The sequence below is a fragment of the Leucopleurus acutus genome, assembly GCF_964270905.1.
Source record: "Leucopleurus acutus genome assembly, chromosome: 9".
NCBI classification, from domain to species: domain Eukaryota; kingdom Metazoa; phylum Chordata; class Mammalia; order Artiodactyla; family Delphinidae; genus Leucopleurus; species Leucopleurus acutus.
The window spans coordinates 10822142-10843566 of NC_139144.1; positions in this window are offsets into that span (position 1 = coordinate 10822142).

Here is a 21425-nt window from a genome sequence, read left to right on the forward strand (position 1 = left end):
AGGATTTTCTATTCATATATTCCACCTTCCTGAGTGCAGCTGGTCTTCTTGGATGAACGTGAGGATTTGGGGTGGCTTTCACCTTGACCCTGGCAGGGTCGCTTTCCCTCACGCCCCCGTGGGCTCAAGCTGTGTGGATGGCATGCACGCTGCTCTGTCATCAGTGTCTCCTGCTTGGCTCCTAAGTAGTGCCTGTCTCCCCGGGAATGGGAGGGAAAGCTGGAACATTTGGAAGGGGCTGTGCGTGGCTCAGAAGACTGTGCTCTCAGTCGGGCTGTTTGTTGATTTTAAGTGACATTGAGTGAGTCACTCCCCCTTTCAGACCTTTACTTTCTGGGTTTCTATGTTTGTAAAGTGTGGGGATTATATCATATGACCTTTAATGATCTTTCGCCTCTGCTTTTCCATAATTACTTTACTCTTGCAATTACTGAGGTCTTTGGAATTTCTTTACAAGTTTTGTAGATTTCCTTGAAAATGTGTAAAAATAGATCACTTGAAATCGTTTGTGTTTTTCTCAAGCAATTACTGAGCTTCTGCTTTGCAGAAGGAATTCTGATAGTGTATTCAGGCACCTAATTTAGTAAATTGACTTGGTTTCTGTCCCCAAAAGCTCATGATTCCATAAGGGGAAAAGCCAAACATTATTTTGGCAGAACCTGGTAGGTTCAATAAGAAAGGCACACATGTGGTCTAGGAGTGTTGGAGAAAAGGCCTCCAATTCTGCCTCAAGTGTTTTAGATCCCCCATCCCTGAAGCATTTGCATTTGAGCTGAATCGCAAATAATGGGTAGAAATGCCAACAAGCTGGAGATACTAAAACAGGCTGACTTTCTTTTTGGTTTAGGTTCTATGTAGTTTTTCTGTTACTGTAAACGATGTCATAATAAATATATGTGGATATCTACACTGAAATCTATTTCTACATCTCCATCTACTTATCTATCGCCACCTTCGCCTCCACATCTGTATCCACATCTATGTCTATATTGAGAAGGGAATTATATAGGCAAAATAGAGGGCTGGAAAAGAGGGAATGTTCTGACCACTCTGAAGGCTGGTGGTCTGGAATGTGAGACTTGAGTAACAGGTAGATTGTGGAGCCCTTGGAGTAATGGAGACCAGGGGGCTTCACACTTTGCTGCACGCTAGAATGTTCCTGGGTAGCTTTTATACCCTTGGTTCTCAGGCCACACTTTGCACTAATTCATTCAGAGTCTCTATGGGATGGAGGCATCAGTACTTTAAAAAATTCCCCAAGTTATTCTAACTTGCAGCCACACTGGAGGACCGGTACCTGACCCTAGGGAGCCATTAGAGATCTGGATCCTGTGGGCAGTATTTTTGGTGTGTATTCTAGAAGCCTCCTTCTGAAAATCGGCCTAGCAGAGGAGCTAAAGCAAGAAGAGGCCAGAAGCAGGAAGAGTACCAGCAGGGATCAGTGAGTGAGGCTGGTGGTGATAGAAACTCGGAAGGGTCCATTGTCGGGCACGGTGAGGAACTCCATAAAGGAGGAGGGAAGAGGCAGGGTGGGGAATGGAGGTGGGGACCCCTGGATAAAGAACAGTGTAGTTAAGTGAGACAGAGGGGTGTCTACGAGAACATGAGGAGGAAATGTTTGCTAATCTCAGGGGTAGAGGAGACAAGCTCTGGGGGGAAGGTTTGGACGGCTGGAAAGAAGTGTTTGGGAGTCGTGGATTCAGGGGGATGTGAGGCTACAGGGATAGATGTGCCCCCAGCCTCCACCCCAGGGAGCAGGGGCACTGAAAGCACCTGTACCACTTCAGCTCAGAGCCCGCGGGCGGGCAGGCCCTGTGTCTCTATTGGTTGCACACCTCAACAGGGTGTGTGAAGCCCTTGACCTTAATTAGAGGACTGATTTCACACAAGCTGTCCTATTCCACAGATTCCATAGATCTCCGTTCCATACATTATGAGGTGGAAGGTTAAGAGATTAATGACTCGGTGTTTAAGGGAAGAGACAAGCAAGGAGGCCACTTGGACGGCTACTTCCTAGACACGGAAGACGCCCCAATCCAGATGCCTGTGTGGGGCGTCTTGAAACCCAAGAAACTAGAGTCGCTCTTGACCTGTGAGGGGGGTCACACCATCCCTGTTTTCCTGGGTTGTTCTCTTTTCTTGTCTCACTTTCTTTGTTCAAATTTTTACGTTTTCATACCCACAGAAAAAGGGAAAATGGTGTCCATTTTGGTGGGAGACAAGTGAATAGCAGACATCCAGGAAAAAAAAAATCCAAATGTAAAATGTTTTAAACTTAGAATGTTTTAACAATTTAGGAATATTCCTATCCCAAAGTGTCTGAACCAATGGCAGAATTGGACTGACTCTCTCTCTCTCTCTCTCTCTCTCTCTCTATATATATATATATATATATATATACACACACACACACACACATATATATATATCACTTTTCTGAACACCTGAAATATTGTACATCAACCGTACTTCAGTATTCAGTAAAAAATAAAAATAAAAAGAAGAATTGGATCTGCTTCTGACTCACCATGACTTGTTCTTAGCCCATTCACTGCCCCAGTTAGAAGTTGGAACTGTTTGCGCATGTTGCCTTCAGGGTGCAGAGATCACTTCCCTGGGTGTTGGAGAGGCTGGAGCAATTTGGTCAACTGGGTGCAAAATGCACATCTGAGGCTCTAAGGCTCTGGCATTGGAAGAGCTAATGTATTCAGCTGTGTGCATGCGTGTCAACTCACAAGACCTCTCAGGTGAGGAAACATGAAGCAGTGTTGGTCTTAAGCAAAAAGTTAGGGGAAGTCGTCTACTCTGAAATGCTTCCTGTAACAAGAAGTTAATTTAGACACACTGAAATTCCCTCTTTTGAGTCCTTGAAGAGGTGTGTGTGTGTGTGTGTGTGTGTGTGTGTGTGTGTGTGTGTGTGTGTGTAACATGGGAGCCCAGTGGTGAGGATCTTGCCAATTTTAAACAACTGGCATCTTTATTTAGCTGTTAAATTCCATATCCCCACCAAGAGCCAACTCTGCAAACACCAAGCCCTCCAGCATCTGGTTTCTTAATGTCCTGGGACGCATACACATGTTCTGGTGAAAGTCAGCATTTTGCCAAAAAGCCAGAAATCATTCTCAAACTCCAGAGACTCTTCCTGAAATCTGCTTCGTTAATTTAGGGGCCTCAGAGCAGCTCACTGCAACGGCCCCCCCCTTTGTCCTGTACCTGCAGAAACCATGCGTTCGAACTTCATACCTCTCATTCTGCCAGGTGGCCTCCATCACCCTGCAGGGCTCTGGGCTCCCCTTCATAATGGCTTAGCTGTCTTTTTTTCTTTTCACTGACCAATGATATAAATGCACAAATATTGTGGAAATTTCAACTTCTGTTCGTAGTTGTCTTAATTCTCATTTACAGAATGTTTCCTCCTTCTAACTTATCATACCCAAAAACTGATAATTGGAGTCCACATTTACTTGCGTAATTCCAAATATTACAGGCCTACATAACCTCACGTATTATTGATCCTTTTATCTCAAAGATGAAGAGACCAGGGCCCGGAGAAATTGTGACCTTCCCGGGCTAGGTCACCACATTTCTAGTAGGTGAGAGGGTGTCTTAACTCCAGATTTTCTGACCCTGGTCTAGTGCTTTCCTCAGTCCCATTTGGCCCTAGACTGGACTTGAGGGCATAGAAATGAAATGTCACCCACATCCTGATATCCTATGAGGCAATGTGCTCCGCTAAGACCCAACATTTTGTCCTGAATTCTTTCCCGTGCGTAACCAGTAGTTTCCCATTATTCCTGCCAGTGAGGACAGGTGAGGGCTGCGTGACCTCGTGCAGGTGAGGGAGGGACTGGGGCCCCCTTGTCAATGTTTGTGTCTTATAAACCCTCTCACCATTGTCCCAGACCTCGTCAGGGTTCTGAAAATCCGTGGTTATCCTTTGGGGTCTCTTGGGTTAAAAGAGCAGATCTGTGACTGTTTAAAAAGGAGAAGTGGTTTTCTCTTTGAGAAACGGAGTCCACTAGGTTACCAAGGAAAGGACAGGAGGCAGGGACCAGAGGATGGGGGAGTTGAGATTGTTCAAATTAGGAAGTGGTTATTCATGCTTAGGGTCCAGGATCTGATGATCAATCATGTGCATGCGTGTGTGGCAGGGTGTGTGGACGAAAACCTCTGAAGCCCCCAAAGATAAATGACTGTTGCTAACGGGGTGAGTTAGCTACTAATTAGCCAATCAGTGATGCTTTGAAATGGAACTGTCCAGGTAATTTTCACACAGGTCTGAGTATATTTTAGCCTTTCTTTGGAGTTTGATACTTTTTGGTGCCTCAGGGTGACCAGGCAGAATAACATTTCATTTTGTAGCTTTAGATGATAGGGGATGCATGACACAGTCTACAAAAAAGTGCTCAAGAAATGTTAGTTGTCTCTGAAATGGACACATCTGACAAACGACAGGAAGATCCCTGATGGTAAGTCATGGCTGTCACATATTATGAGCAATGCAGGTGTGCAAATGTTCACACACAACTCAGAGACAGAAACACGCAGGCGCGCACACAAACATACACGCTTTCTCACATACACACTCACACACACAACATATGCCCTCACAGTCACACATATACACACTCACTCTCCTACTTACATGCGTCCACACACAATATACCCAGGCACTCACAGTCACACATATACTTCACTTACACTCACACATGGGCACATATATTCACTCTCACGCATATTCTCCCACACACTCCCACACCCTCATGTTACCCTACTATAAACTCACACACAGAGACACACACAACACTTACACACATGGTCACACATACACATACACACACATTCTCACACACACACAAGGTCACACATTCACACACATATCAGAACACACACAAATACTTCACATACACTTTCATACACACATATGTATATACACGGATACACTCACATATTCTCATGCAAACTCAAACATACACACACACACTCATGCATACACTCACTCATACACATATCTTCACACACACATTCACACATGCACTCATTCTCAAAAGTCAGGCTGAGCCCAGGCTTCCCATGGCCACCTTGATGAGTTTTCCAATACATGTGCTTTGTGATTTCTGTCGGCACTTTTAGAACTCATCCTCATATGGTAATTTTCCTCAGATGTTCCAATTCAAACCATCTATCTTTCCAAGGAGCTTCCCTGCATGTATATACAATAAAACATGGCTAGAATAATAGGACAGTGGATCCTCTGGGGAGAGAGGACAGTAAAGATTTGACAAGGACCTACTCTATAGCACAGGGAACTCTGCTCAATATTCTGTAACAACCTAAGAGGGAAAAGAATTTGAAAAAGAATAGGTACATGTATATGTATAACTGAATCACTTTATTGTGCACCTGAAACTAACACAACATTGTTAATCAACTGTAGTCCAATATAAAATAAAAAGTTAAAAAAACACAAAAAACCCAAAACAAAATAACAGAAAAATGAAGCAGAGGGAAGATACCCTGCGTGTCCCTGAATGACGGCCAGATGCAAAGCCTTATCTCAGGACCACTTCCGGGGGAGTAACTGGGAGCAAGTTCCTCAGCTTTGCCAGTCTCAGTTACTGCTTTGTAATAAGGGTTTCCTGGGGCCTGCCATAGTCATTTTTAGAAATATTGGGGGAGTTGAAGGTACAATGCATGTACAAAGAACTTGTCCATAGCAAAATGCAACAGTGCCAGGAGGAGGGAGAAGATATTAAGCAGGAATAATTATTCAAGAGCAAATCTCAGAGCTTACCATTAAAAATGTGTCACCTTTCAATTTGTCATCAAATATTTAATGAATTTATATTTCTAAAAATTGTCAAATTGTCGATTCCCTTCCGAGCCTCTCTTAAACATTCTCACTGTAAAGCTTAAATCCCCCAGAATTTCTTGGCCAGGGTCCCCTCACATTTTGGAGCTGCTGTCTTTATTTTACTGTCTCATTCCACACCAGCCCTAGAAATTAATGAGACATGGATGGAAATCTTTCTTTCCAGAAAGCGCCTATTCTCAACTTTCAGCTGACAGACGGTGAGGACACGCTTTTATCTACTAGAAAGAACACACTGTTTGAATAACACTGCGCTCAGACAGAGCACAGGCACCAGGTATGTCACAAGAGAGGCAGGTGGCCATGCTCATCCTTGAAGGACTAATGGAAGAGACAAGAATCAGATTCTGAAAGACAGCTGTGCCCTTCGTGAGCTGAAGCGCCAGTTACAGAGCACGAAACCCTCGGTGGTGACTCTGCAGAGCGATGCCTTAGCGTCCCTCATCCTGAGGGCATTGATGAGTGCCCTAGGTGGGAATGGATTTCTGACGCTTCACTGGCTCACTGATGCCGTGAGTTGGTGCCACTGTGGGGCAAGCAGAGATACTTGGTATGATCCATTGGAAGTAGGTCCACAGCCAGAAGGGGCAGCCCCGTCACTGAAAGATCTACTTTAGATGAGGGCTTAGAAGGTGTCTGCACACAGAGGAGGAGAGAGAAGAGAGACTGGACGTGGGAGCAGGAAGTACCTCTATGAGCGGAATCACTGAAGAATCCTGAAGCGGTGGTTTCTAGGAGCAAAGGCTCATGATTGAGCAAGATGCCGTGGAGCCAGGAGGAAAGGACAGTGGATGTTAATCTGCTCGTTGGAACCACAGAACCTGAGCTCCCCAAATCAGGACTAGAGGCATGATCTAGACACTTGAGCCCATAGAAAATGGATGAGTTTTTCTACTGTGACTATTCAAGTTTTGATATTTGTTAGGTGTCTGGAATACCTTGGACACTGCACGGAACACGAGCTGCATGCTCCTGGGGGTGGCTGGCCAGTGTGCTCCTGGATGAAGTAAGTCGGCCAGGGCTGTGCACACATGATCACTCCCACTTTCTTGTCATTCAATCCTGTGAAACGAAGGACGCTACTTCCACTTTGCAAGTGAGCCTCAGAATTTGTGTCCCCTACCTGGAAAATGACCAAGAAGGAATTTGCCCACTCAGTGCAATTTTAAATTTCACTCCTCCATCCCTTGTCTTGTGCTTCATTAAAGAAGAATTACTCCGTTTGTGGGGGAAGATGGCATCTGAAACAAGGCACCGAGCTAACTCGACTTCTGGCTGGTTAAATCCTTGACGTGATTTTTCCCTCATTATTTGCTTTTATTTAAGAGGCTAAAGGGCCGAACCAAAATGAAGTCTTCATTATGTTTTGTTTACACGGGAAGAAAAGTATTTTAAAATTTGCGTTATTAGAAAAATATTTCTGTAAAGAATTCTCATTCTCGTTTATGCGTTGGGGGAGCGGGTGCTATTTGCACATCCTCACCACTAGATGGCGATGTCTGAGCGCCGAGCCGAGCCCTGGGCGGTGGGCTCCAACTCCAGCAAGGCCCCTGGGATGCTGCGTGGTCTGGTCCGCTGGTCAGCGGTCAGCACATTTCCTGCACCTAAAATAAACCAAGGAGATTTGAAGCTCCTGATACTTTTTATCCATGTCTGAAGCCCAGCTCAGCTCCAGCCTCTACCCCTGCTTGAGAAACTTAGCAGTGTCTTCTCCTGCCAATAGGACTAAAGTCACATACCGTCCCCCTCATACTTTATAGCATGTGTGGCATGTTCCTGGCCCATCTGAGCAGCCCACATGGATGTGATGATGGGGCTGCTGTGCTGTGCCTGGTGGGGACCCAGCCCTCCTTCCCGGCCATGACCGGCTTCACTTCCCTGCTTCATTTTGGCTGGGGCTTTCCATGTTTGTCTCTGTTTCACCTGCCCACCACAGACACATCCAGTCTACACCTGTCTGTCTGCCCTTCCTCCCAGTCGGGCCGTGCACTGGGTTCTGTGGCAGGATTCTCCTGGCCGTTTTTCTCTGAACTCCTGCGGCCGGATGTGCAGGGCCTTGGAGTCTGCAATCAGGCCCTGTGGCCCAGGAGTCTTGCTGAGGGACCTGGTGCTTCTGGATCCAAGGAGGTTCCTGCCTCTGACTCAGGGCATCCTGAAAAGGGGGCACTTCAGGACACCGAGGTCTGTAGAGGTCACTGTGCTTATCAAGCCGTGAGTCCTTCCAGTTCCCGCTACTGTACCACGTCCTGGTGGTGCCAGTGTAAGGGCAGATTCATGCCCTCCAGAAGCCAACGGTCTAGTCACAGAAAAAGGCAAAGAGATTCCCACAGGAACGTATGTTGGAGTAGAAGCACCTACAACCTGAGGAAGGAATGCAGAGGGAGGTCTGTCCGGGGGATTTGGGGAAAGAGCAAGACCTTGCAGGGGGAGGAGGGGCATCCGGGCACCCACCTCCTTGAAGGACCTCTCCCCTCCCCCTTCTTCCTCAGCGTTTCCTCTGCCTCCTGGGCTCACTTCCCTCCACAGTGGTTAGTTGAGGAGGATGGAGGGGGTCCCCTTGAGTGAGGAGACCCAGAAACCCTGACCCCTGGCTAACTTCCTACTCTGCTTCTTTGACAGGAGGGTCTGAGTTGCTTCTCCGTGGCGGGGAGGGGAGACTGTGCTCTCTCTCTCTGGTCTGGGGCAGGGATCTTCACCTGGCTGTGCCCTAAGAATGTGGACATTCACTGTGCAGAGTGACCTTCCCAGACAGGCCTTGGTGCCCACATGGATAAGTTCCAGGACCTGGCTGCAGGTTTGGAAGGAGTCGAGCCACGTAGCTGCTTTGGTTCTAAGCCATCAGGTCGTGAGGCTAGAGGAAAGTTCTGTCCGCTGACCGGTCAGTTCCTTCGTTTCCCGCTAGGGCTGGGAAGACAAGATTTGATGGTGAAGAGTGTCCTTTGCTTGGCTTTCCTCTATGGATATCCTTCTCTGACAACGCGTCTTATACTCAACCTGGCAAATAATCTTTTCTTCTTTTATATGGTATGCCATTTCAGAGAATGTGTATTCATTTGTACTTTAAATCCAAATCTTATAAATCAGGGGTCTCCAACCCCCGGGCCTTGGCCTGTTGGGAACTGGACCACACAGCAGGAGGTGAGCGCTGGACAGGCGAGGGGGGCTTCATCTGGCGCTCCCCATGGCTTGCATTACTGCCTGAGCTATCCCTCCCACCTGTCCGTGGAAAAATTGTCTTCCACAAAACTGGTCCCTAGTACCAAAAATGTTGGGGACCGCTGTTTTAAATCATTCATTGACCAGAAAATTGGATAGATGGGTGTTAGTTTGGGTGCTCTGTTGGATGGCCGGCAGCTGTGAGGCTGTTATAGGGTCCTCAGGTGCCTTCATATTCTGATCTGACCTTATACTCATTATCTGAATATTAATGGGATGAAAATTGCAGGACCTGAGGGCAGAGACCGCTCAAACGTGTGCTCTTTCTCTGTGTTAGTTTGCCCTGTGCTGTACCCCCACCCAATGTGACGTGAGGTAGCACCCATGTTTTGGCCAGCTTGGGCCTGACAGTGGGGTTCTCCTACTAATGAAGGGCTGGGACCCCAGAAGAGCCATGCTTTCTGGGTGGGGGGCACAGAAGGTCTTGCCCGCAGCTGACCGGGGGGCTCCAGCAGTGCTACAGTGACTGTCCCAGCACAGCCTTTCGGTTCCTTTCTGAAGAGCGGGAATTGGGGGATCCTGGGGACATCCAAGTGCACGTTTTCTTTTGAGGAAATCGACATACGGAGGGATTCATTTCTCCCTAGTCTGTCTATGGAGGTACCCGTACCCAAAAGGACAGACACACAAGATTTTTAAAATAAAGAAATGTCTCAGGCTCCACTTTTTTGTTTTTTAACAGACCTAGTAAAAATAACTGTAACCTTGCACTCCATACAAACACAGTTTGTCCAAATGAGTGAAAGCATGAGTGCGTAACCTGAGCGATGGCTCATGGGGTGGGTGCATTCCCGGGGAGGTGTGGGCATCAGGGAGACCTGATGGCATGTTGCTGCTCCACGAGAGTGACAGGATCTGGGACCAAGGTTTTGAAGTTCAGTACCATCCTCACTGTGTAAGTAATCTTGGAAAATGTACCGAGCATGTTTGTTATCTGACAAAGCAGGTGATTATAACAAAAATGCCATTTAAAACAGCTATAGCTTTGGCATGCTCACCATTCCCAGTGCTAAGGACTTTCTGTTCATCAACTTATTTATTATAAACCCAAGAGGTACATGGGTCAGCAGGGCACAAGGTGAGGTTTGAACCCAGGATGGCTTTATCTCATAGGATGGTTGGGGTATTATTCATGTTTATGGAAGTAACTCAGGGGTGTGTGTGAATCTGTCTACCGCTGAAGGTACACAAATGTTCCTCAAGGAGAAAGGACAACGTGAGAATAAAGGGGCTTATGGTGTTCTTGATGTTGAATGAAGACCATGTTACTACATTCAATGAGACAGAGTCAAACAGCTAATGATCCCTCATACAGAAATACATTTGAAAGGGAGATCGTGTTACATGATGAGCAGCAAGCCATCGATCACACTAAGTGCCGGGATATGGGAAAATGGCAAGAGATTGAAGAGTAAAAATCATATTAGCAGAAGGGGCCATAGGCCAAAGGAAATGGTAAGAAAATATAAAAATGAGTTCAAAGAACTAACTTTGAATAAGAGCCCACAAGAAACTGAAATTCCACTGCAGGTGTGCCTGCGGGGGAGAATGACACTTAGCCTACATCGACGACAATTTTTAAACTTTAGCAAATCTTGTAATTCTGTCTGGCTCAGTGCACCTCCCAGAGGACCCCGATAGAGAACATACCAGCCTTTTTTAACTTTTGAATTTCATATGTAAAATGTTCCTTCCTGGGGGGTATTTTTCTTAATGGGGCATACACATCTTTCTCATTCCTTGTAAGGCAGGATGTGTGGACATCTGACCCTGCTGCTGGACATTTAGGTTTCTTCTAATTTGACCTTTGCAATGTTGGAACAGACATCTTCCTGCACACTTCGACATGGAATGCGTGAGTCAGTCGGTTGCACAGACTTCTAGAAACGGAATCTGTACATTAAAGGTAACACATGCTTTATAGGTCTTCCAATTTGTTCTTCCAGAAGACTCAGATACTTTCTGCTTTAACCAACATGTGTCAGATTGTATGAATATTATCGATCATTTAAATTTTTGCGTATCTGAGGGAGAAAAATTCTCATTTTTATTTTAATCTGCATATTCTGAATTACAAGTGAGATGGGGCACATGTTTCATGGTTATTTGCTCCTTGCATTTCTTCTATGAATTTTTGTTCATATCCTTTGCCCCTTTTTCTATTGTAACGTTTCTATTTTTCTTACTGATTATAGGATATTTTTGCTGTGGAAATCTAGGATGGATTTAGGTTTTGTGGTTCCTAAAGCTGATCAAATATAGGGGATCAGCCGTAAGAAAAATTATACAAAATTAGATAAGAATGTAACTATTTACTGCCAGCCCCTTGCCCGACCTTGGGATGAACCCACACAAGTAACTGGTCCGGAGCTTGAGCTGCCTTAGCTTGGGAATGAATCCGACTCTTCTACAAGTTACTCTTTTGTTATGTTTGTAGCAAATATCTACATTGTAAGGACACTGTGACTTTTGTGTTTGCAAATCTGCCAATAGTTTCCATTTTTAATGGCTGAGCTGATAACTTTACTTCTGGGATTGTGGCTTCTGTCCTTTGGGGATTTTGCAGGTTTCCAGGGGCATCGCTGTGCCTGGTTGGCTTCTGTGCCCATCCCCACTAGCGTAGCATGGGAATAATTGTGCTGAGCTTAAGTGGCCAGGGAAGAAAGGATATCGTATTTGCTCAAGGTTGCAAGTGTCTAGTCCATAGCCATGAAAACATCCCCATGCCCCTCCCACCCCTGGTACTTGTTGGTTCTGAGTCTAGAATGGTTGGTTGTCTAGAAGGCTCAGTACCCCTCCTCTGCCCAGATGCTGGGCTGTGAGTTCCCAGGCTTGTCTCTCATAGGTCTGTTGGTTGGTTGCCTCCCCAGAGTGCTATAAAAGTTTTGCTTGGCTAAAGGCTTTAGCTTCTATTTTCCAGCACTCTTACAGATTTTATAAAGATTTTTCTGTCAAAACAAGATTCCCATCAGGTGGCTGTGCGTTTCAAAACTGTCATCAGAGCAGCTCTTCTCTGGATTTGACCTCCTCGGAGAGAGAGTAGGCAGGTGTCCTTTAGAAGAAGAGTTGGTTGGTTGAGTGGACCAAACCAGCGACTTTGAAAATTCTTTTACCGTAAAACACAGTTTATATTTTTATAGGAAATATATTTTATAACACAAGTTGGCACTTCTACTGCCATACGCAGGATTGAAACAAGAGTCACAGAAGACGGCTTAACCCCTGGGGACCAGGCAGGCTGACGTTTGCCCTTTGGCTCCCCTCGCGTCCTCTTTCATCTTCTCATCTTTCTCTTCTGTTTACTTCATTTCATCTCAGAATGCTGGCTGCTGTCCATTAAAGGGAACTGACAATCACTGGTGAGCCGGGCCCTGCAGGCTGGCACGTGCAGCTCTGTGAGTGTAGAGTCCTCCCTGGAAAAGGGAGGTGGCCCTTCTGTCCCAGGACTCGGCCCCAGTGACTGACCAGGGAGCCCTCTGTCCGTCCCCGTCCCCCCTGCTCTCTGTCCTGCAGCCTCCATTCTCCGTTTCCTCATACATGCAACCCACTGCCTTCCGGCTCCACAAGGCTGCCCCCCCGCCCCCGGATCAGGTGAGGGCCTCTCTCTTCTTTTGTGAGTCAATAAGAAGTTTTGAAAAGAGTCTAGATTTTTTTTTCTTCTTTCCTTTAGTGCAAATTTTCGAAAAACAAGGAGCTCGGGAACTCCTTGGCAGTCCAGTGGTTAGGACTTGGTGCTTTCACTGGGCCCAGGTTCAATCCCTGGTCAGGGAACAAAGATCTCACAAGTTGTGTGGTGCGGTTAAAAAACAAAAACAAACGAGGAGCTTGATCTTCTAAGATTTCTTTATGGACTACAAGGCCCAGGAGCCTTAGCCCTGAGCCCTGAGGCTCATTGACATGAATTTACGTGGAGCTGGAGGAATGACTGGGAACAGTGGTGATGGGAAACGTGAACACAGGTCAGAAGCTTATGACGTCCGGGGTGATCCCGAGTGCTTCGCTTACGTCATTCATCTTTACGACAATTACAAAAGTAATAAAGCCATGTGGAGTAGACAGCCTGGGAGCAGTGAGGGACTGGTGAAGGCTGAGAACTGGTGAGGTCAGTGGAAGCTCTTTAAAAACAAAGAGGGCAGACTCAGGCTCCACTTTCTTTTTTAAAACTTTAGACACTAAAAATATACAGCATTTTCATATTTTATTGTGTCTGCCATCCTCAAAAGGGAGCGCAGAGCTGATAACTGATTGCTGTTTGAGGGGTGCAAGTGCTCTGGCTCTTTCTCACTGCCTGACCAGCTCACCCTTGCACCCTGACCCCTGACCCCTGCAGCCATTGTCTCCTGTCCCACCCTGTCCATTCTCTCCAGTCTTAGCCTGGTTGTGCGTCTGCGGGTGGAGAGGGATTAGGGTGAGGAGGGGTTCTATTTTTCTGAAAATCTGAGCAAGGAATTGTAATGTTTGTACGTACAACAAGGGCGAGTCTGGCTTGTAGGATAAGGTGGCCAAGGATGGACAAGGTGAGGGAAAGGGCTCCACCACGACCCTACCTCCCGCCGGGTCCGTGATGTTCAGCAAGTTACTTCCATATCCTGAACCTTCCATGGTGTCTTCCTGTATAAAACATGGGCCATGATCAGGGGTCCGAGTAAATTAGGAAGGTGGGAGCACCTGGCTCGGGGTCTGTAGTTACATAATAACACCGTTGTTCAGCAGCCCATGCACGTTAGAGGCCCCTGGCCATCCGGCTGCTTGGTCGTTGCTGTTTCCCTGGGAGAACATATAGGGGAGTTGCCCTCACCTAACTGGACCACTTCATCCCCCTGCTGGGGCTGCGGGAGCCCATCCTGGGATGAGGTACTTCACCCTCCAGTGTACTATACCAACCTGTTAGTGCGGATTTCTGTGCGTGAACATTCTTCTTTTCAGGCACTATACCAATGAGCATTTTGGGTTTTGGTCTCCAAACTCAAGTAAGAAAGCTGTGCTTCCTACAACCACGGGAAAGGCAGCCAGGATGCCTGCAGGGGAGGATGGCTCCAGGCCGAGCCACACGAGAGCCGTCCCGTCCCTGCCTGAAGAGTCCTCTCGAGTCAGGAGCCATCCAGCTCCAGCTCCAGACCAAACAGATTAGGAGGAACATAAGCAAAACTGTAGGATGCAGCACTGAAGTTCAGGGAAGGTCAAACCCCACTAGACAAATGTCCAGCTTCTCCAGTGTTTATTTAGTTTTACAGCATTGGCGGCACCAGCGGGCGATCAGCGAGGCAGATGGGGGTGGGAACTCTTCCTGTCCTTTCCTCTGCCCTTAGCAGGACATCCAGCTCCTCGAATTCAGTACGAGGGGGAACAGCATTTTCTGACCAAAAAAAAAACCTCTTAATAAAATAGAATCATCTCCTTAAACAGAAGGAAAAACCACATTGCAGCTAAGATTAAATACATTCTTACGATTTTTTATTTAGATGGGCAACATAAACTCATATGATGTCATTTTTGTATACGTCCAAGATTTAGACTTAAGAAGGCTCTTTCATCTGGGTTATTAGTTCAGTCATTTAGCATACATTTCCCTTGAGTCTACTATGTGCCAGCCTCTGGGCTACAAGCTGGAGATTCAGTGCCCCTCTCCTCAGTAGGCCTTACCGTAGTGGGGAAAACAGACATGGCAAACGATGTTACATTTTAGAGTGATGGGTATGTTTTGAATACAGAAAAGAAAACTACTAACTGTCTAAGGTTTGGGCAGCCTCCCAATTTGATAAGGGGTTAATATTCATATACAAACATAAATAAATATATTTACACATATTTATAAAAATATATTTATATGAATATAAATATAAAGTATAAGTGTATATAAGGAACTCGTACAACTCAACAATTAAAACAAACAACCCAATTGAAAAACGGGCAGAGGACCCGAATAGATATATTTCTAAGGAAGACATACAGATGGCCAACAGACCCATGAAAAGATGCTCAACATCACTAACTGTCAGGGAAATGCAAATGAAAACCATGAGGAAACCATGACGTATCACCTCACACCTGTTAGAAATGGCTATTATCAAAGAGGCTAGGAATTACATATGTTGGCAGAGATGTGGAGAAGAAGGAACACTTGTGCACCATTGATGGGAATGTAAATTGGTGCAGTCACTATGGAAAACAGTATGGAGATTCTTCAAAAAATTAAAAAAACAAAAAAACTACCGTATGATCCAGCTATTCCACTTCTGGGTATTTATCCGAAGAAAACAAAGACACGAATTAGGAAAGATATGTGCATCCCAATGTCATTGCAGCATTATTTACAATAGCCAAGATATGAAAACAACCTAAGTGTCTATAAATGGATGAATGGTTAAAGAAGATGTGTATATATAAACAATGGAATACTATTCAGCTGTAAAAAAAGAATGGAATTTGGATGGAGTTTGAGGTTATTATGCTAAGTGAAGTAAGTCAGATGGAGAAAGACAAATGCTGTATGATTTCATTCAAATGTGGAATCTTAAAAAAAAAAAAAAAGCACCCAAACAAAAAACACCAAAGAACAAACAAAATAAAACAAAAACAAACTCATAGATACAGAGAACAGATTTGTGGTTGCCAGAGGGGAAGGGGCTTGAGGGGTGGGCAAAATTGGTGAAGGTGGTCAACTATATGTTGATGAGTGGTAAGTAGACCTGTGATTGTGATCGCAGTATAGCATATACAGACGTCAAACTATAATGCTGTACACCTGAAACTTACATAGGTGTGTGTATATATATTTATGGCTCATAGACTGAAATTCAAAGAACAATATGAATTCAATAAGTGAGAAAAGAACAGGAAGTGAGTATAGGCAGAGGAAAGTACATGTACTTTCCTCTGTGCATGCACAGGGTTTGAGATAAAAAAAGCAAGACATATTCATGGAAATTCCGGCACCTGGTATGCATGGAGTTGGGGTGCGTTTAAAGACGATTTGGGGGGTAAAGAGTGCACATAGAGGTGATTTCAATGCTGGGATGCAGCATAAAGTATTGGCTATCAGGCCAAAGACCCTTACATTTATCCTGAGGGTAATGGGGAGGAGGTTGAGCTGTAGAAACGTAGATTTTCACATATGCCAAAGTATTTTAGGATATGTATTTTATTATGTATTTTATTAAGGAGGATCATTCTGGTTGCAGTGTAGATCAAGAAATGAGGTGTACTTGAGCTGGGGTGGTGGTAGAAAGAAAATGGGGAGGGGGCAGTGTGAGGGACACTGACCGTGTTAAGTTGATCCAACTCAATGGAAGGCTGGTTGGGGCAGGCAGGAGCCCTGCTTAGGTCTTGGGTTGAGGACCTGTTGCACAGCAACGCTCTTGGAGAACAAGGCAGTTTTCCCCACTCCTGAGGACCTGTTCCATGGTAATGCTCAGCTCACAGTTGGAGCTCAGGATTTTTTGCAAGGATCAAGGATACCTCAGGCTCAGGGAATATGGGAAGGTCAAGTGTGTGGGGAAAGAAAATAATGTGTGGACATGTGAGAGTTGAAGGTCCATCTGGCAGTAGGATGCGTCAACCTCTGCTCTGAGATGTCGAATAGGGAATTGTCAACATGAGGTGGTGGTTGGAAGCTGGTCTGGGAAGGGGCATGAAAGAAGAGACTCAGGCCAAGAGGGGGCAGGTGTTGCAGACTTAACTGAAGAGCCCAGGAAGCAGGAGAAAAATGAGGGAGATGTCTTTCAAAAGCTGAGAAAATAAGAGATCAGTTAGGTTTTATTGATTCCAAGTAAAACAAAAGGTCCCTGGGTTACAGGCACAAATGAAATTTGATGCAGCGTGAGTAGCTCCAAGGTGGAAGAAACAGCTGGGAACCAGTTCCAGAAAGGGCAGAGATCATATTTAACTCAGTAAGGACAGTTTCATCAGGGTAGTAGGAAAAAGAGATTGCAGAAGGCAGAGGATTGGTGAGAAGTGAGGTAGTGAAGAGCTGGTGCATAGCTTGCTGTGAAGGAAAAGATATCAAATACCTGGAAAGTGACTAAGGTTAATAGAGGTTGAAATTCTTTTTTTCTTTTGTTTTTTTAAGGTGGCTCTTTTGAACCTGTTTCTATTATGAGGGGAAGGACCACAAGCAAGGAAGTAACTTTAGACCAAGCAGAACTGGGGATAAGTGGTTGAGTGGAGTTGAAGTCACAGAACCTATGAAAGCACCAGCCAGGGAGGAAGGAGGACGTCCAGTCCCTGAGCCTGGAAACCCTGGGCAGATGAACACCGTGAATGGTCTGTGTTCAGAGAAGTAAGTGCTACTTCAGAGTCTCCAGTTTTCATTATCTGATATTCTCTTCACAAATAGTTAACTCTTCTTCATTTTATAGTAAGATTAAGGAACATTCCCAGGTTTGTACAACTAGTAATGATAGAAGTAGTGTATTCAGTCAAATGTCCTTTGGCTTCAAATCCAGTGACTTTTCAGAAACTAAGCAAAATGTGACGGTAGTAAGCATGTGGCGTGTGTGTGTGTGTGTGTGTGTGTGTGTGCGCACCTATTACATGTACTATTGACAATTTACGAAAATTCATTTTCACAGGGCTTATTTTTTTCACTTTTTCTTTGAAACCATCTTCCATGTTTATGCCCAAACAAGCTTTCTAAACCACAGCTCTGATCAGACTCCATCACTGGCCTAAAAACTGTGGGTAGTCTCCCATTGCCTGAAGAATCAAGCCTTAATCATGCAATATGGCCCCAAGATCCTGTGCAATCTGGTCTATAGCCTATGTTTCCAACCTAACTCAGGATCATCTTGCCCTTCTGAGGAATTAAAAGGGCATCCATTCCTCAAAACACCCTATACCGTTTGGCAGAAGTCTGTCATAATATACTTATTTAAAAAAAATAATTTTATTGTGATATAATTTACATACCAAGATTTCACCCATTTTAGGTGTAACTAGATGATTTCAGTAAATTTATGGAGTTGTGCAGCCATTAGCACAATCTAAACACTGGTGTTTTATTATTATTTTTTCTTGTTTACTTTTATTTTACTTTTTAACATTTTGAAGAGTGTGGCCATTTATTTTTTTATTTTTATTTTTTATTTTTATTTTTTTTATTTTTGTGATACGTGGGCCTCTCACTGTTGTGGCCTCTCCCATTGTGGAGCACAGGCTCTGGATGCACAGGCCCAGCGGCCATGGCTCACAGGCCCAGCTGCTCCACAGCATGTGGGATCTTCCTGGACCGGGGCACGAACCCGTGTCTCCTGCATCAGCAGGCGGACTCTCAACCACTGCGCCACCAGGGAAGCCCTCTATTTTTTTATTTTTAACATCTTTATTTGAGTATAACTGCTTTACAATGGTGTGTTAGTTTCTGCTTTATAACAAAGTGAGCCAGCTAAACATATACATATATCCCCATATCTCATCCCTCTTGCGTCTTGCTCTTACCCTCCCTAACCCACCCCTCTAGGTGGTCACAAAGCACCGAGCTGATTTTGCTGTGCTATGCGGCTGCTTCCCACTAGCTATCTATTTTACATTTGGTAGTGTATGTATGTCCATGCCAACTCTCACTTCGTCCCAGCTTACCTTTCCCCCTCCCCATGTCCTCAAGTCCATTCTCTACGTCTGCGTCTTTATTCCTGTCCTGCCCCTAGATTCTTCAGAACCAATTTTTTTTTTTTAGATTCCCTATATATGTGTTAGCATATTGTATTGTTTTTCTCTTTCTGACTTACTTCACTCTGTATGACAGACTCTAGGTCCATCCACCTCACTACAAATAACTCAATTTCATTTCTTTTTATGGCTGAGTATATTCCATTCCATTGTATATATGTGCCACATCTTCTTTACCCATTCATCTGTCGATGGACACTTAGGTGCCTTCCATGACCTGGTTATTGTAAATAGAGCTGCAATGAACATTGCGGTACATGACTCTGTTTGAACTATGGTTTTCTCAGGGTATATGCCCAGTAGTGGGATTGCTGGGTCATATGGTAGCTCTCTTTTTAGTTTTTTGAAAGGAACCTACATACTGTTCTCCATAGTGGCTGTATCAATTTACATTCCCACCAACAGTGCAAGAGGGGTTCCTTTTCTCCACACCCTCTCCAGCATTTATTGTTTGTAGATTTTTTGATGATGGCCATTCTGACTGGTGTGAGGTGATACCTCATTGTAGGTTTGATTTGCATTTCTCTAATGATTAATGATGTTGAGCATCCTTTCATGTGTTTGTTGGTTATCTGTATATCTTCTTTGCAGAAATGTCTATTTAGGTCTTCTGCCCATTTTTGGAGTGGGTTGTTTGTTTTTTTTGATATTGAGCTGCATGAGCTGATTGTATATTTTGGAGATTAATCCTTTGTCAGTTGCTTCATTTGCAAATATTTTCTACAATTCTGAGGGTTGTCTTTTTGTCTCGTTTACGGTTTCCTTTGCTGTGCAAAAGCTTTTAAGTTTCATTAGGTCCCATTTGTTTATTTTTGTTTTTATTTCCATTTCTCTAGTAGGTGGGTCAAAAAGGATCTTGCTGTGATTTATGTCATAGAGTGTTCTGCCTACGTTTTCCTCTAAGAGTTTTATAGTGTCTGGCCTTACATTTAGGTCTTTAATCCATTTTGAGTTTACTTTTGTGTATGGTGTTAGGGAGTGTTCTAATTTCATTCTTCGACATGTAGATGTCCAGTTTTCCCTGCACCACTTATTGAAGAGGATGTCTTTTCTAAATTGTATATTCTTGCCTCCTTTTTCAAATATAAGGTGACCATATGTGTGTGGGTTTATCTCTGGGCTTTCTATCCTGTTTCATTGATCTATATTCCTGTTTTTGTGCCACTATCATACTGTCTTGATTACTGTAGCTTTGTAGTATAATCTGAAGTCAGGGAGCCTGATTCCTCCAGTTCTGTTATTCTTTCTCAAGATTGCTTTGGCTATTCAGGCTCTTTTGTGTTTCCATACAAATTGTGAAAATTTTTGTTCTAGTTCTGTGAAAAATGGCAGTGGTTGTTTGATAGGGATTGCATTGACTCTGTAGATTGCTTTGGGTAGTATAGTCATTTTCACAATGTTGATTCTTCCAATCCAAGAACATGGTATATCTCTCCATCTGTTTGTATCCTCTTTAATTTCTTTCATCAGTTCTTATAGTTGTCTGCATACAGGTCTTTTATATCCTTAGGTAGATTTATTCCTAGGTATGTTATTCTTTATGTTGCAATGGTAAATGGGAGTGTTTCCTAAATTTCTCTTCCAGATTTTTCATCATTAGTGTATAGGAATCCAAGAGATTTCTGTGCATTAAGTTTGTATCCTGCTACTTTACCAAATTCATTGATGAGCTCTCGTAGTTTTCTGGTAGCATATTTAGGATTCTTTATTTAGTATCATGTCATCTGCAAACAGTGACAGCTTTACTTCTTTCCAATTTGGATTCCTTTTATTTGTTTTTCTTCTCTGATTGCTGTGGCTAAAACTTCCAAGACTATGTTGAATACTAGTGGTGAGAGTGGACAACCTTGTCTTGTTCTTGATCTTAGAGGAAATGGTTTCAGTTTTTCACCTTTGAGAGCAATGTTGGCTGTGGGTTTGTCATATATGACCTTTATTATGTTGAGATAAGTTCTCTCTCTGCCTACTTTCTGGAGGGTTTTTATTATAAATGTGTGTTGAATTTTGTCAAAAGCTTTTTTCCATCTATAGAGATGATCATATCGTTTTTCTCCTTCAAGTTGTTAATGTGGTTTATCACATTGATTGATTTGCTCATGTTGAAGAGTCCTTGCATTCCTGGGATAAACCTCACTTGATCATGGTGTATGATCCTTTTAATGTGCTGTTGGATTTGGTTTGCTAGTATTTTTCCATCTATGTTCATCAGTGATATTGCCCTGTAGTTTTCTTTTTCTGTGACATCTTTGCCTGGTTTTGGTGTGAGGGTGATGGTGGCCTCATAGAATGAGTTTGGGAGTGTTCCTCCCTCTGCTATATTTTGGAAGAGTTTGAGAAGGATAGGTGTTAGCGCTTCTCTAAATGTTTGGTAGAATTCACCTGAGAAGCCATCTGATCCTGAGATTTTGCTTGTTGGAAGGTTTATAGTCACAGTTTCAATTTCAGTGCTTGTGATTGGTCAGTTTGAATTTTCTATTTCTTCCTGGTTCAGTCTCAGAAGGTTGTGTTTTCTAAGAATTTGTCCATTTCTTCCAGCTTTTCCATTTTGTTGGCATATAGTTGCTTGTAGTAATCTCTCATGATCCTTTGTATTTCTCCAGGTCAGTTGTTACTTCTCCTTTTTCATTTCTAATTCTATTTATTTGAGTCTTCTCCCTTTTTATCTTGATGA